Source organism: Drosophila nasuta, chromosome X, assembly GCF_023558535.2.
Source record: "Drosophila nasuta strain 15112-1781.00 chromosome X, ASM2355853v1, whole genome shotgun sequence".
NCBI lineage: Eukaryota > Metazoa > Arthropoda > Insecta > Diptera > Drosophilidae > Drosophila > Drosophila nasuta.
The window spans coordinates 8,398,588-8,415,234 of record NC_083459.1 but is presented as its reverse complement, the minus strand read 5'-3'; the positions used below and the strand labels follow the sequence as shown (position 1 = coordinate 8,415,234).

The window sequence follows — 16,647 nt, the reverse complement described above, 5'->3', positions numbered from 1 at the left end:
GAATCAGACAGAGAGAGAACGAGAGTGTGTGAGCGAGAGAGCATGAGTTATCATAAGCTAGCAATTGATTGATACATTGATTGTTGTGTAAAGTAACCACCTTTTCATTACTTTTCCGTTTATTTTTCTTTTCTTATTTATTTAATTCACTTGAAATGGAAATGTAAAATATTAATATCAAAGAGGTTATCAAGAAGGGGTGGCAGAGAGGGAGCTAAGACCACACAGAGTTAGCCTTCATAGTAGATGCAGTGAAATCCAATAGGTTTATTCTGTCTCCATTTGAACTGTTGCATTGAGCTTCTTTATTCCGTTGTTCTCTTAACAATTTCACTATTTTATTTCTCAATGTTTCTTAAGAGCCGTTATAGCGCTATTTGTTTAATTTCCATATTGTGTGTAGGAAATGAGGAAAAGTATGTGTACAATTTTTTTACGCGAAAAATATGCAAATTTTTGTATGATAATATTTAAAGAAAACTTATCGACTGTCCTTAAGTAAATGAAGAGTGTGCTTTGTAGTTTAGCAGACACACTCACAGTCACACACACACACACACCCACACCCCACACTCACACACACACACCAACACACTCATACACAGACGCAAGTAGAGCATCTCGAGTTCGCCTGGCCGATTAGGCTTCATTTCTAGCTTCATAATTCTTATATGGGGGAAAAAAATGTATTTATTTGTTCTTTGAAATTGAATTTTGCCTACACTTGTTTTTTTTCTACGCATTAATTGACATTACTTTTTTTTTCTTAAATTAAAATATAAACATGCATATATAAAGAGGAAATATATATACACATTATATGTATATGTATATTTGTATTTATATTATATACAACAAATATATGAAAATAATTTTTCTGATTTAAGTAAAAACTGAAAATGCAAATGCAAATTAGAAATGAAAGAAAGAAAGAAAGAAGAAAGAATACCTAATGCAAACATGCGCAAAGCGTGTTTGCTTTGTAATTTGAGTTTTTAATTTAGAACTTGTCTAAAATGAGTAAAAATCGAGGAAGAATACCTAAAAACAACAACAAGAAAAACAAAATAGCAACAAGCAAGTTTAAAAATATAAATAAATTTAAATAATAATAATAATAATAATAACTACTGTAGATATACATATAATTAAATACAATGGTATATATAAATATATATATATCTATATATATATATATATATTTAAATACAAACAAAAAGGTAAAAATAAAAAATTTATATTATTTAGCTAAGCGTCAAAACCGAAAAATATAAAAACTTTTATGATTAAAACCGAAAATATCGTTTCTGCTTGGGCTATGAATATTTCTAAGACAAAATGGTGATCTGTCAACGTCATTATACATATATATTTATCAAAAAGAATCAAATTAAGGGGGATATTCAAGTGAAGTATAAAACGTTAGAGACCGTAAGTTTTGTCCGATTTCAAAAACTTGAAAGGAAATAAAAGCAAAAAAAACTTTTCTGATAATTAAAAACAAATCTGAAAATTCTTTAACGAAAAGTGAAATGAATAATAGTAATCAAGGTTCACATAGGAGATAATTAAGTTATAAACAGCAAGAAATTTGAATTATTCAGATATGTTTTGTGCGTTATTAGCAATCGTGTCTACAAACTCTTTAAAATTCGAAGTCGCAATAAAGGGATTCTAATTTTTCGCTAAGCTGAGAAATGCATATATGCTTAAAGCTTTGTATCTTCCAAAATTAGTTGGAGTTGCCTCTTCAACTTAGTGAAACTATTTTTTTTAGGATATTAAGAATCAATTTAATTAGAAAAAATGACAGTTTTTCTACTCGTTACTATATATGTACATATATCCCAGCTTAACTAGTTTGGTCGGCATTCTTTGCTAGCTCTTAAGGATTCCGTCCTGTAAATGCGTTCTGTGGATTATCTGCGAGGACATCCCCATGTAAATGCCACAATTACTTGAGTTGGCAAACTACAAAAAAAAGGACTCAGTTTCATACTTCTACGCACGAAAGTATGCAATATTAAGTGACCTGAAACTAATTGTTATTTGCCTGACACATGAGAGAGAAGCAACAATATGCCGTTGAGCTTTTACTCGAGATGAATCAAATTCCAACTGCCTGCTGCACAAAACGCAAAAAAGCTTTACGCGCATATTTGCCGGCTTAATGGAAGAGCAGAAAGCCGCCGAAGAGCTTTCGTCTGCAAAGAGGCGTCAGATGCAGAGGGGGGCGGGGCACATTTAACCCAGCAGACAAAGCGCTGCGCAGCGAATTCGCCACGACAAATGAATGCTGCATGAAGGAGAAATCGCGAATGAACGCACGCCAGAAAAACACGAACACGACGCGACGCGAACAGAGCCGCAAAAAGCCGACGAATGGGTTTTGTATCACACACACACCCGCCATCCCTCCCATCGCTATCCTCCTTGCGGTGCGTGTGTGTGTGTGTTGCTTTGGCATCTTTGGGTTGTCAGAGGACAGCGAATGCCAACAAGTAGCAGTTCAGCATCGACAACGCCAGCGTTCGCTTGCGCCTGGCTCATGGCAGCGCAGTGTGACAGCTTTTTACAACAAAAGCAACAACAACAACCACGACGACAACGACAACGACGACGGGAATCAGTGAAAGTAGCAACCACAATAAAACATCAACAACAATATTTACGAAACGGTTCGTCCGACGCGACTTTTCAAATTTGTGTAACGGTCAAAACATTTTAACATTTATGAATTTTAGTGTTGTGTTTTTTGTGCGTGTGTTTTTTTTTTTAATTTTCAAGTGCAGCAAACAAACTGAATAATAGATCATTAATAGTGCTAACTAGTGCAGACACCCAACAGTGTTAGTGGTCCAATAATTTTACAAAAATAAACAAAAACAAAGGGGAGAATATTAAAAAAGGTAAGCAAAGTGAAAGATTGAAGTTAAAAAAATAATTAGATTAAGACGCAGTGCTTTGATTTCCAGTTTCATGTCAAGTATTTTTTAATTAATAAGTATGCTAGACATAATTCGCAGAATTTGCGTGAAATGTGACAAGTATTTTAAATGGCTTCCTGTGAACTCGAAAATGATTCTTATGCCGAATCACACGGATTTCATTTTCCTCTGTCAAATTCGGCAAATAAAGTGAGCAAAAATGCTTTCTGATCAGGTTTGCCTGTGGTCATGTTTTGTGCAGTTGCTTTGTCGTGTTTCTAGCAGTTGCATTTCGCAATTTGTAAGCCGTCAACAGCAGACACTACGAATAACAAACAAATAACTCCTGCAATTTTATTTCTCTTCTCTTCTATTTTTTTTTTTGTAACTTAGAATGCGGTAACACACATTCACTTGCATCATATCGTAATGGATACATTTAAATGTGTAGAAGAAAGAAAGAAAGAACGAAAATAAGCGCAAATCGCTTTTATATTTATATTTATGAGTATGTAGAAATATTTGGCATTCACTCAGCACAACTAGCGAACTAGCGAAAGGACAAACAAGGGATATTTTCGTGACTGACAAACGGCATTGTTGTGATGATCTGGATTCGAAATTTTGCGTTGTTTTGCTCAGCGAAGCGAATGATGCTTAAATTATTGCGGCTATTAAATGTAAATTATCAATTTATGGAATCAATTTCATTTTGCTTTTCTACGTCACTTGGCTGTGGGCCTATTTAGTTTGAATACGCAGAAAACTCTGCATACTTTAAGCTAGCAATTTCGGAAATGAAATTTTAAGTAACAGAATTTAATTGTGGGGAATAAAATTGTAATTTTATTAAATGAAATTGTGATTTTAATAATATTGAAGTTGATGAATTATTTAATATATTTTTTTCTAATATTTAATTAGTGTTGCATTATTTGTGAAAATAGATTGAAGGCAATTTAGCTTAAAAGGTTTTCACCTAAAATTTAGTTGTAAGTTACGAATAATAGATCAAAAATTACCTTAAGGGTATCGGAAAGAGACAATTCAATACAGGAAATGTAGTTCTTAAATATATTTTGAATTTAACATAAACATACTAGTTTAAATATTGATTATTAGACCAATTATATATTTGTGCCTGCTGTAATAGGCAGAAGGAGGCATCTCCGATCCTATAAAATATATATTTTTAATGTATTGCTATATAAATATACCAAATATAGATTTCGGTATATTTTAGGAATAATACCGCAGTGTTTTCAACTTATTTAAGATGGTTAGCGGGTATCTCTCAGTCGAACACACACTTAAACAGTTTGAACATTTAGTTTTGACATTTCCTCTACAATTTAGCATTGGATTGTTAATAAAAGTATCTTAAAAATTACTTCGCTGTAAAGTTGATGTACTTCCTACCTTATACATATAACAGGATGACAGTTTCTATCAGTTATGCGACCCTTAGCAATGATTTACTTGCGGCTAGGCTCAAGTACTTGAGTCTAATTACCAATGGGATGGAGTTAGAAGCTTGTATTCGTTGAGAGATCAGGGCAAGGTCGTGTATTTCGTACAAAGTGCAAAATATCATATGATTTGTGTGACGAGTTCGAGTTGCGAGTTCTCGTTGTGAAAGAGCTGCCTTATTTCTTTTGGCGCTTTATGCATTTCTGGCGCTCTCAAAATTGCTGGCACTTAAATGTGGCGCGCGCGAAAAGCATTTGACGTTTGCCAATGTTGACAATTTGCATTGCGCCCAATGCCAAACAGCCATAAATTTGACGCCATCCAGACCCGGACCCCGACCCCGACCCCGAGCCCGAGTTATTTAACATTTAAGCTGGGGGAAGAGAAAGAGGAGACTCTACTGGCGAAGCCCAAAATGGATATGATGGAGTTTGAAAGTCGAGAATGCGTTTTAAAGTCACTTTGGCATTTATCCTCGGCAAAAACTATTTACATACTTTTGCTTTTCGAGTGTTTTTCGCGCCAAGCAAATGCAAAAATTGTCGCATATTTTTGTTGATTTAAACATTGCGCATGCAATTTGAAATGTTAGAGAAACCAAAAAAAAAACAGAAAAACGAAAAATTTGTTTAATGCTTCTAACACAATTGCTTTAGTTGTGCGTGATGACAAAACTTTTTCATGTGCCATAAAAATAACATTTTTGATTGCTCACCAAAAAACGTTGATAAGTGACAACCATTAAGAGTATTTGAGGGTATGTAGAAGATCTGCTCAGTTATGACCTCAGCGATTAAGGAGCATCTTATTGCTGCTTAATACTTTGTCACATTTGCATTTTAGCCTTGAAAAGTTTACAGTATGCAAAAAAAAAATATTTAAAAAATAGGTAACAAAAATTAAAAATATGAACATAAAATTTGCTTTTTCATAAATGGAAATAGTTATCAACAGTTAATATTATTAAGAAAAGCTGTCAAAATGAAGTCGCATATAATTCATTTTTGAATATTTGGAAATAACGTTTAACATATAAAAATATTCATTTTTGAAAAAGATTACAAAAAATTAAAAATAAATATAAGAATGGTGTCTATAGAAAAAAATATCTTCTTATATCTTCTTATGAATATTTTTAAAAAATTAAAAATATGAACATACAATTAACTTTTGAATAAATGGGAATACTATAAAAAATGCTATAATAATTGGTTAACAAATCTGAGCAAAACATTAAATTTTGAAGTTTCATATTTTTACATATTTAGTACTTTTAAATGAATGGGACGTTCATAAGGTTCAATAGTATTATTAAAAGAAAACATATACAAAAAAAGTTAGAATTAAAAATAGGATTATAGATTAAAAAAATATGTAAAAAAGGATATAAATAATGAATGGGTCAGTCTTCAGTATTTAAAAAAGATATGAAATTAAATAAATTTAAAATATATATATACAATTTTAAAATTTAAAAATAAAAAACTTGGTAAACAAAAAAAAAAACATGAATAAAAAAAAACCTAATTATGAAATTATATAAAATGCACTCTTCAGATAACGCAAATAACGTTTAACAGGCTATAGTATTAAATGAAAATAGGTTTATGGATTACAAAAAAAAGATATAGATACTGGTAAGCAATGAATGGTTGAGTCTTTAGTATTAAAAAAAAGCTTTAAAAAGAGGTAACAAAATTAAAAATATGAACATAAAATGCGCTTTCAAATAGTAGTGTATTTAAACCCATAAAATTAAAAAAAAAAGAAAAACCTAACAAAAATCCGGAAAATCGGTGAAACATATATAAACATTTTGTAAAATCCTCTCGTTTTCACTCAAAGAGAGGCAACCAGAGAGCTCTTGTCATTTGGCTCAAATTCATTTCATTTTTCAAAAAAAAAAAAATAACGACGACAATGAGTTTGCTTTTTTTGTTTTGTTTTGTTTTTTTTTTTTTTTTAAATTGCGCAGCACTCAGCGGGAAAAACGCAAAAATTTAAATAAGAACAAATATTGTCAGTGCGTTGAAAATTGAAAGCACGATGCACGTTTTGCAATCGGTTAAAGCGAATTAAGGTTCCATGACATGCCACGAAATTAGCGGCAGGAAACCGCGCAGCGTTGCCTGTTGCCTGTTGCCACGTTGCCGCGTTGCAACTGCCGGAATTAATAAATGTGAGTGCTTTGAGATGCAAACAGAGATCAGAGATGTGGACTAAGCTCATGCTGTGCACAGTTTTGTTTGCATTTGTATTTTGGTATTTGGTATTTTGGTATTTGATTCACAGCATTCGATATGCATCTGTATTGATCGTGAGTACATTCAATTGAATTGTGCGATTTCATTTCATAGATAAGCATCTCATTTGTGGACCCTTGAAAACAATTTCAAGTTAGTCGTAACAAGTTATTGCTGCCCCCTTTCTTGGGTTTTTTTGTTGACCTTGTGGCTTAATTTTCTGCGTTTTTTTCTTTCGACTTTGACTTTTTTTCGCATTCAAATTATGTGAATGTATTTCAGTTTCATTTGCGACTTGCGTTTGTTTTAGATTTGTTGTGGGTTTCTCTTCTGTTGTTTTATGGCTTGACCATTTGCCAGCATTGCGGTTGTTGGCGTTGACAGCGGAGGAGCGGGGGGAGGAGGCGTGGCTTTAAGGCGGCCTATGGCTGCGTGCCTGGCAAACATTTTCGATGTATTTTCAAATGTGTTTTCTTTTCGTTTTTGTTTTTTGTTTGTTTGGCAGCTGCACTCAATTTTTATAGGCCAGAAACTCGCATTTCACTTAGCTGCTGGCCCCAATATGATTTGAAGCATCGTCACGTGAAAGTTCCTTTGACGTCAAGAGGGGAAGTGTGGAGCGGAACATTGGCAACTGTTCTTTACTTGACTCTGCCTGCCTTTCACTTAATTTCCCTTCACTTCACTTCACTTTACCCATACACACCACTTGAATTCCCTACTCTCCACTTTACTCAACTTGGACTTTGACTTGTCGCTCCCTTCACTTCATTCCTCTTTCCACTCTTTCCGCCTCTACTCTTCCCCCCTACCTTACTCCCCTTCTCTTCACTTCTATCTTTCTCTTTCTTTTACTTTGCCCTCCCCTTGCCTTCTCTTCCCTCTACTTTACTCCCCTTGCCAGGACTTCTCTTCTCTGTCCTCTACTTTGGTCCCCTTGCCTCCACCTCTCTCTCTTCACTCTACTTTCTTCTCCTGGCCATCACTTCTCTTCTCTTCCCTCTACTTTGCTCCCCGTCAATATTTTTCGCCTAGGCCTAGTAGCTAGATTTGATATCTCCCTCGGTTCTACCTTCTGTCCCCCTCTGGTTATTATTGTTAACAATGCTTCTGTCTCTCTCGCTCGCTCTCTCTCTCTCTCTCTCTTTCTCTCTATACATCCCTCTCTCTCGTCGGGCACCTACACAAACTTCTACTCTCACACGCACTTGCTGTTATAATTTCATTTGAGGTTTAGGCAACGGCCTCTGGTTACATTTACATTTTTATTTCCTCTCGGACGCGTCCATTGGGGTCAGCAACGGCGACGACCATGATTTTGGTCCATGTCCATGCAGCGATGTCGCTGCTGCTGCTGTTCTGTTGTTGTTGTTGTTGTTGCTGCTGTTTTCATGACTTTTTGCCTAATGCTTTTTGTAGCTAAATCTTTTTGGGCTGATTCAAATGAGCGAGCGTCGTATCAGTGCCTTAGCTTTGCCCCTTCCCATTCTCTCTCACTCTCTCTTACTCTCTTAGCTGCTACTTTTCGGCCACATTTCAATTTCATACGAGCCGCGTGACATTTTTACAAATTGCAATTTCTCGTTCCAACACACACACACACAGAAAAATATGAGCCAAGCATCGAAAAAAAAAACACAACTCGCAGCAAAAAAAAAACCTCAACTTCAAACATCATCAGCAATAATGTCGGCTGACTTCAGATTTACTCATCCCATATACACGCATAGTATATACAGTTTCCTACCCGTTCCCATTCCCATTCCCTTTCCCATTTCCATTCCCATTGCGTTGCCTTTGCAATTGCCACAACAAAAAGAGCGGAGCCCAAGTCTGAACTATGCGCCAGCCGTTTTGCCGTGTGTTTTATGAGGGTTTATTCTAGCTTTTTGGCTAAGTCTAAGGCGACAAGCGACAACAGCAGAAAACGGCAGAAAAAAAAACAACTGCACAACGAAAACAAAAATGGTCTAAAAAAAAAAAAAAAAAATATAAATAAAAATGGCAACACGGCTATGAAATCGTAAACAGTTGATTCTGATTTTTCGTTCGCCTCTTTTTTGTTGTTGTCGTAGCTCGACTTACTTATGAGAATATATGCACATACATGTGTAGACGTGTTTATGTGTGTTTGTAAGTAGGCAGACATATGTGTGCGTGCGTTCGGGTGTGTGTGTGTGTGTGTGAGCGCAACGAATTGAAGCTACTCTTTGGAACTGGCTTTTGCTTTTGCTCTTCCTCTCGAGCTTTGCAATTCAGCAATAAATTGTAGCATACTTTTTAGGGCATTTTGAGTTCGCTTGCTTTTCTACTTTTTATACATTTTATATTTATACAAAGGTAACTTTTAATATGAAACTGTATGTTTACTGAGTTTGATTAGCAACAAAATGAAGAAACTGTTAAATTTATGTTATAGGCCTAGAAAGGTTGAAAGCGTTTTAAGGTTGAACATAAGATTTGACATTCTTTGTTCATCATTTTTGAAAAGTTTACTGGGAAAATAGTTTTGAAAATTTATTGATAAGAAAATTAAAAATGATGTGTATTAATTATTGTTATATTTTCGCGAATTGAGTTTATATTATTTATATTACCTCAATTGAAGAGGGAGTTTCGGGAATTGTATGATATGTATGTCATACATGTCATACATGTAATACACGTCATACATATCATACATATATATGAATGAATTATTGTTATATTTTCGCGAATTGATTTTATATTATTTATATTGAAGAGCTGGATTTCGCAAATTGCGTTTATATTATTTATATTACCGTTTATATTATATATATTACCTCAATTGCGTTGATAATGATTTACAATTAAAGAGAGTATATTAGAGTTTATATTATTTATATTACCTTAATTGAAGAGGGAATTTCGGGAATTGTATGACATGTATGTACTTGTACATATGTATTAATTATTTTTATATTTTCGCGTATTACGTTTATATTATTTAGATTACCTCAATTGAAGAGGAAATTTCGGGAATTGTATGACATGTATGTCATACATACACATGTACATACACATGTGTATGACATACATGTCATACACGTCATACATGTATGAATTGTATGACATACATGTCCTACATGTCCTACATACATGTACATACAGTTCCTGTCATGTATGACATGTGAATGTCATACATACATGATGTATGTCAGACATGTTTATGTATGTCATACATGTGTATGTATGACATACATCATGTATGTATGACATTCACATGTCATACATGACAGGAACTGTATGTACATGTATGCGTTATTATTAAAAGACGCTGGACAGCTAATTAAATTATATAAATACTCGATAAATAAGCTAATAATAAGGTGTTAAGCAAAGGAATAGATTTACTAGAGCAAACTACGTTTTTGAGATTGTTATAGTTCACACACAGAATACGGATACACATGTATGACATACATGTCATGTGTATGTCATACATACATGTCATACATACACATGTATACATTATTTTTATTACCTCAATTGAAGATGGAATTTCGGGAATTGTATGACATGTATGTTATACATGTCTACACGTCATACATGTCATACATGTCATACATGTCATACATGTCATACAGGTCATACATGTCATACATGTAATATAAATAAAATGAACGCAATTCGCAATTGTATGTTATATACTTATAATGGAATTTTATAAATTTATAATTATTTATTTATTTGATTCCTATAAAATACACGATAGTTCCAATGAATTATGGTGCAACTTATAATATTTTTTTTCTATCTGAAATGAAATATGTACTTAATTTCCAATTCATTTACTGAATACTAAAAGTATTTTGATCTTTATTTTCGCTTCATGAAGAATTATAAATCGATATTATTCACAACTAAAATCCTAGCAATTTCATTTACTTTTCTAAATATATATAAATTGCTAAACATAAATTTGAATATACTGAAATACATGAATTGAAAGAATATGGCAATCATCAAACAAACACTATCAATTGATAGAGACTTGATCGCCTTGCTTGACAGTCTCTGCAGTGGGTCTCTCTGAGTGCAGCCCAGTGAAGTAGGAGAAGTGGGAGAAGATGTCGGAATAATTCTCCATGGTCACATAATTCGCATTTGCCAAGCTGTAAGCAATGTTCGCTTTGCTCACAGCGATAAATTGTGATTTCTTATTTACCTTTATAGTATCTCTCTCTCACACTCTCACACACAGTTTGCCTTCGCTTTGTGTGCGCTGTGAATTAATGGGACCTTATATGATTAATCTGTGTGCAACGAAAACAAATAATAACCATAATGTTTCTATTCTTTGCGTTTGCAGGTAAAATTTAAGTGTGTCGCATCGATTGTAGCAACGAGAATTTGACAGGTGAGAGTTAAAGTTCCTCTTATCACATATGTTTCTCCAAGGCAAATAATTCAATGCATATAAGGAATTATCTTGAGTTTAGATCTTTGGGGAGGTACTTTTCTGTTTTTCTTCTTCTTTTTTTTTTTTGGCAATTTGCATTCGTTGTTGTTGTTGTTGTTTTTTAAACACACTTTGATTATCTTTGGGGCCCGTTCTCAAATACGTTTTGTAGGCCATCCGTCCGTTGTCTTTTTCCCCATTGTGGACGCACATTTCCCTTAGCGCTTAGCGTATCACAACAACAGGAACTCTGTGTGTGCTTCAATGGTATTAAGGTAGGAGAGGGGAAAAGATAGGGGGTAACTGCTGTAAAGGGAGAAAAAAAGAGAGAGAGAGAGAGGGGTTCGCTTGTCATTGTTGCCTGGCATATGTCACCAAGGTGTTACACCATTTTTTTTTTCTTTTTGCACTCAGTACTTATTTATTTATATGCATGGGATGGCGTTAAGTTTAATGCGTGCATCGAAACAACGTCTGAACAATATCTTGTAACTTTTATAGGGCATCTGTTAGTCGCTTTAACTTGACTAATTCCACGTGATTTCGCATTAAAGCACAGCTATTATCATAAGTTGGAATCACCGAAAAAACTTTGTACAAATTAAGTGGACAGCCTGCTCTGCTATGCTCTGCTCTGTTGTTGTTGTTTTAATAAACTCTATGTTTATAGTTTCTAAGACTCCTAATGGGCCACTTCAAGTGGACGAGAATCTTCTCTGTTTTTTTTTGTCTTTACTATATTTCGTTGTTTTGCTTCTACTTGTGGTACCTGCTGCGGAAAAGTACAAAGTTAATTTAAGTATGAAAAGTTGACAGTCGGCAAATGAAAGCAGCTTTACTCTATATACCATATACATATAATTCATAGCAGCAGTCAGCAAATAGAAAGCTAGTTAGAGGCAGCGCAAAGTCTCTTTAAGATTGCCGCACAGTATTTGCTGTAGCGAATACTAACAGTTTTAGTTTAGTTTAAAATAATTAAAACATTTTCCGACTCTAGCTAAGAATCGCATAAATTAAATTAACTTAAATTGTTAAATTCAATTCGTGAGATATTTTGCTAAGAGAGAAGAATTTTTTACGTATTTACATATTGGCAAAAAAAAATTTATTTCCAATTTTGAAAGCAGCTATTATAATTTTGAACAAATAGTAGCTAATTGTATTTAATTTATTTCATATAATCTACACAAATGCAAAAAGTTTAATAAATAGTGTTTAGTTAAATTCATGCGTTTTCTTCAGTTTAAAATCACCTTAGTATATTAAATTTAAATAAATAAATAATGGCTAAATAAATTAGAGTTATTTCTCAACGAGATTAAATAAAATTATTTTCTCCGCTTCAAGGATGAATTTACGTATATCTGGCAAATAAAATTAGTTTTAAAATATACGGCGAATTTTAATGTAAAAATAATAAATATTTAGTATTTCATTTATACTTTCACTTAATGCAAATTTTTTTGAAGTTATTTCTCTATTTAAAAATTTGGTCAGACAATAATAACTGAAGTATTTCTGATTCCTGCGATTTTGTTTTTGCGATCCGAGAAAAATTATAGAAGTTATTTCAAGAATCGGTATATTTTAACCTCTTTTGTATATTTTAAATATATGTAGTTCTCCAATAATATACCGAATATAATCATTGACACATTTTAGTATTTTTGTGGTATATTTTTGGATATATTGAAAGAATAATACCAGACTGTTATGCTCTGATTCAAAATGGGTAGCGAGTATATCACAGTCGAGCAGTCGCGTATTGCGTTTATATTATTTAGATTACCTCAATTGAAGAATTCGGGAATTGTATGATGTATGTCATACATGTGTATGTATGTCATACATAACATGTGAATGTCATACATACATGATGTATGTCATACACGTGAATGTCATACATACATGATGTATGTCATACATGTGTATGTATGACATACATCATGATTCGGGAATTGTATGATGTATGTCATACATGTGTATGTATGTCATACATACGTGATGTATGTCATACATGTGTATGTATGTCATACATGTGTATGTATGACATACTTAAACATGTCTGACATACATGTCATGTGTATGTCATACATAAACATGTATGACATACATACACATGTATGACATACATGTCATACATACACATGTATGACATACATGTCATACATACACATGTATACATTATTTTTATTACCTCAATTGAATGACATACATAAACATGTATGACTTACACATGACATGTATGTCATACATGTTTAAGTATGTCATACATACACATGCATGACATACATACACATGTATGACATACATCACGTATGTATGACATACATACACATGTATGACATACATCATGTATGTATGACATTCACATGTCATGTATGACATACATACACATGTATGACATACATCATACAATTCCCGAATTCTTCAATTGAGGTAATCTAAATAATATAAACGCAAAACGCGACTGCTCGACTGTGATATACTCGCTACCCATTTTGAATCAGAGCATAACAGTTGGGTATTATTCTTTAAATATATCCAAAAATATACCACAAAAATACTAAAATGTGTCAATGATTATATTCGGTATATTATTGGAGAACTACATATATTTAAAATATACAAAAGAGGTTAAAATATACCGATTCTTTAAATAACTTCTATAATTTTTCTCGGATCGCAAAAACAAAATCGCAGGAATCAGAAATACTTTAGTTATTATTGTCTGACCAAATTTTTAAATAGAGAAATAACTTCAAAAAAATTTGCATTAAGTGAAAGTATAAATGAAATACTAAATATTTATTATTTTTACATTAAAATTCGCCGTATATTTTAAAACTAATTTTATTTGCCAGATATACGTAAATTCATCCTTGAAGCGGAGAAAATAATTTTATTTAATCTCGTTGAGAAATAACTCTAATTTATTTAGCCATTATTTATTTATTTAAATTTAATATACTAAGGTGATTTTAAACTGAAGAAAACGCATGAATTTAACTAAACACTATTTATTAAACTTTTTGCATTTGTGTAGATTATATGAAATAAATTAAATACAATTAGCTACTATTTGTTCAAAATTATAATATACATGTGTATGTATGACATACATCATGATTCGGGAATTGTATGATGTATGTCATAAATGTGTATGTATGTCATACATACGTGATGTATGTCATAAATGTGTATGTATGACATACTTAAACATGTCTGACATACATGTCATGTGTATGTCATACATAAACATGTATGACATACATGTCATGTGTATGTCATACATAAACATGTATGACATACATACATGATGTATGTCATACATACACATGTATGACATACATACACATGTATGACATACATACACATGTATGACATACATGTGATGTATGTCATACATGTTTATGTATGACATACACATGACATGTATGTCATACATGTTTATGTATGACATACACATGACATGTATGTCATAATGTCATACATGTGTATGTATGACATACATCATGATTCGGGAATTGTCATACATACGTGATGTATGACATACTTAAACATGTCTGACATACATGTCATGTGTATGTCATACATAAACATGTATGACATACATACACATGTATGACATACATACACATGTATGACATACATACACATGTATGACATACATACACATGTATGACATACATGTCATACATACACATGTATACATTATTTTTATTACCTCAATTGAATGACATACATAAACATGTATGACTTACACATGACATGTATGTCATACATGTTTATGTATGACATACACATGACATGTATGTCAGACATGTTTAAGTATGTCATACATACACATGCATGACATACATACACATGTATGACATACATCACGTATGTATGACATACATACACATGTATGACATACATCATGTATGTATGACATTCACATGTCATGTATGACATACATACACATGTATGACATACATCATACAATTCCCGAATTCTTCAATTGAGGTAATCTAAATAATATAAACGCAAAACGCGACTGCTCGACTGTGATATACTCGCTACCCATTTTGAATCAGAGCATAACAGTTGGGTATTATTCTTTAAATATATCCAAAAATATTTCACAAAAATACTAAAATGTGTCAATGATTATATTCGGAATATTATTGGAGAACTACATATATTTAAAATATACAAAAGAGGTTAAAATATACCGATTCTTTAAATAACTTCTATAATTTTTCTCGGATCGCAAAAACAAAATCGCAGGAATCAGAAATACTTTAGTTATTATTGTCTGACCAAATTTTTAAATAGAGAAATAACTTCAAAAAAATTTGCATTAAGTGAAAGTATAAATGAAATACTAAATATTTATTATTTTTACATTAAAATTCGCCGTATATTTTAAAACTAATTTTATTTGCCAGATATACGTAAATTCATCCTTGAAGCGGAGAAAATAATTTTATTTAATCTCGTTGAGAAATAACTCTAATTTATTTAGCCATTATTTATTTATTTAAATTTAATATACTAAGGTGATTTTAAACTGAAGAAAACGCATGAATTTAACTAAACACTATTTATTAAACTTTTTGCATTTGTGTAGATTATATGAAATAAATTAAATACAATTAGCTACTATTTGTTCAAAATTATAATATACATGTGTATGTATGACATACATCATGATTCGGGAATTGTATGATGTATGTCATAAATGTGTATGTATGTCATACATACGTGATGTATGTCATAAATGTGTATGTATGACATACTTAAACATGTCTGACATACATGTCATGTGTATGTCATACATGTTTATGTATGACATACATGTCATGTGTATACACATGTATGACATACATACATACACATTTATGACATACATCATACAATTCCCGAATCATGATGTATGTCATACATACACATGTATATTATAATTTTGAACAAATAGTAGCTAATTGTATTTAATTTATTTCATATAATCTACACAAATGCAAAAAGTTTAATAAATAGTGTTTAGTATGTATGACATACATTCACATGTATGACATACATCATGTATGTATGACATACATCATGTATGTATGACATACATACACATGTATGACATACATCATACAATTCCCGAATTCTTCAATTGAGGTAATCTAAATAATATAATCGCAATACGCGACTGCTCGACTGTGATATACTCGCTACCCATTTTGAATCAGAGCATAACAGTTGGGTATTATTCTTCAAATATATCCAAAAATATACCACAAAAATACTAAAATGTGTCAATGATTATATTTGGTATATTATTGGAGAACTACATATATTTAAAATATACAAAAGAGGTTAAAATATACCGATTCTCGGATCGCAAAAACAAAATCGCAGGAATCAGAAATTTTTTAGTTATTATTGTCTGACCAAATTTTTAAATAGAGAAATAACTTCAACAAAATTTGCATTAAGTGAAAGTATAAATGAAATACTAAATATTTATTATTTTTACATTAAAATTCGCCGTATATTTTAAAACTAATTTTATTTGCCAGATATACGTAAATTCATCCTTGAAGCG

At 32.1% G+C, this 16,647-nt stretch overlaps 1 protein-coding gene across 1 annotated transcript in view; it reads left to right on the top strand.

Moving 5' to 3' along the window:
- The first annotated feature begins 10,993 nt into the window (after positions 1-10,993).
- The window catches only part of LOC132795907 (inactive dipeptidyl peptidase 10), a 167,842-nt gene continuing 162,188 nt past the window's right edge, over positions 10,994-16,647 (top strand). Inside the window, exon 1 of the mRNA XM_060806855.1 lies at positions 10,994-11,021. The gene's annotated coding sequence lies outside the window, so the exon portion shown is untranslated. The remainder of the gene's footprint in view (positions 11,022-16,647) is intronic.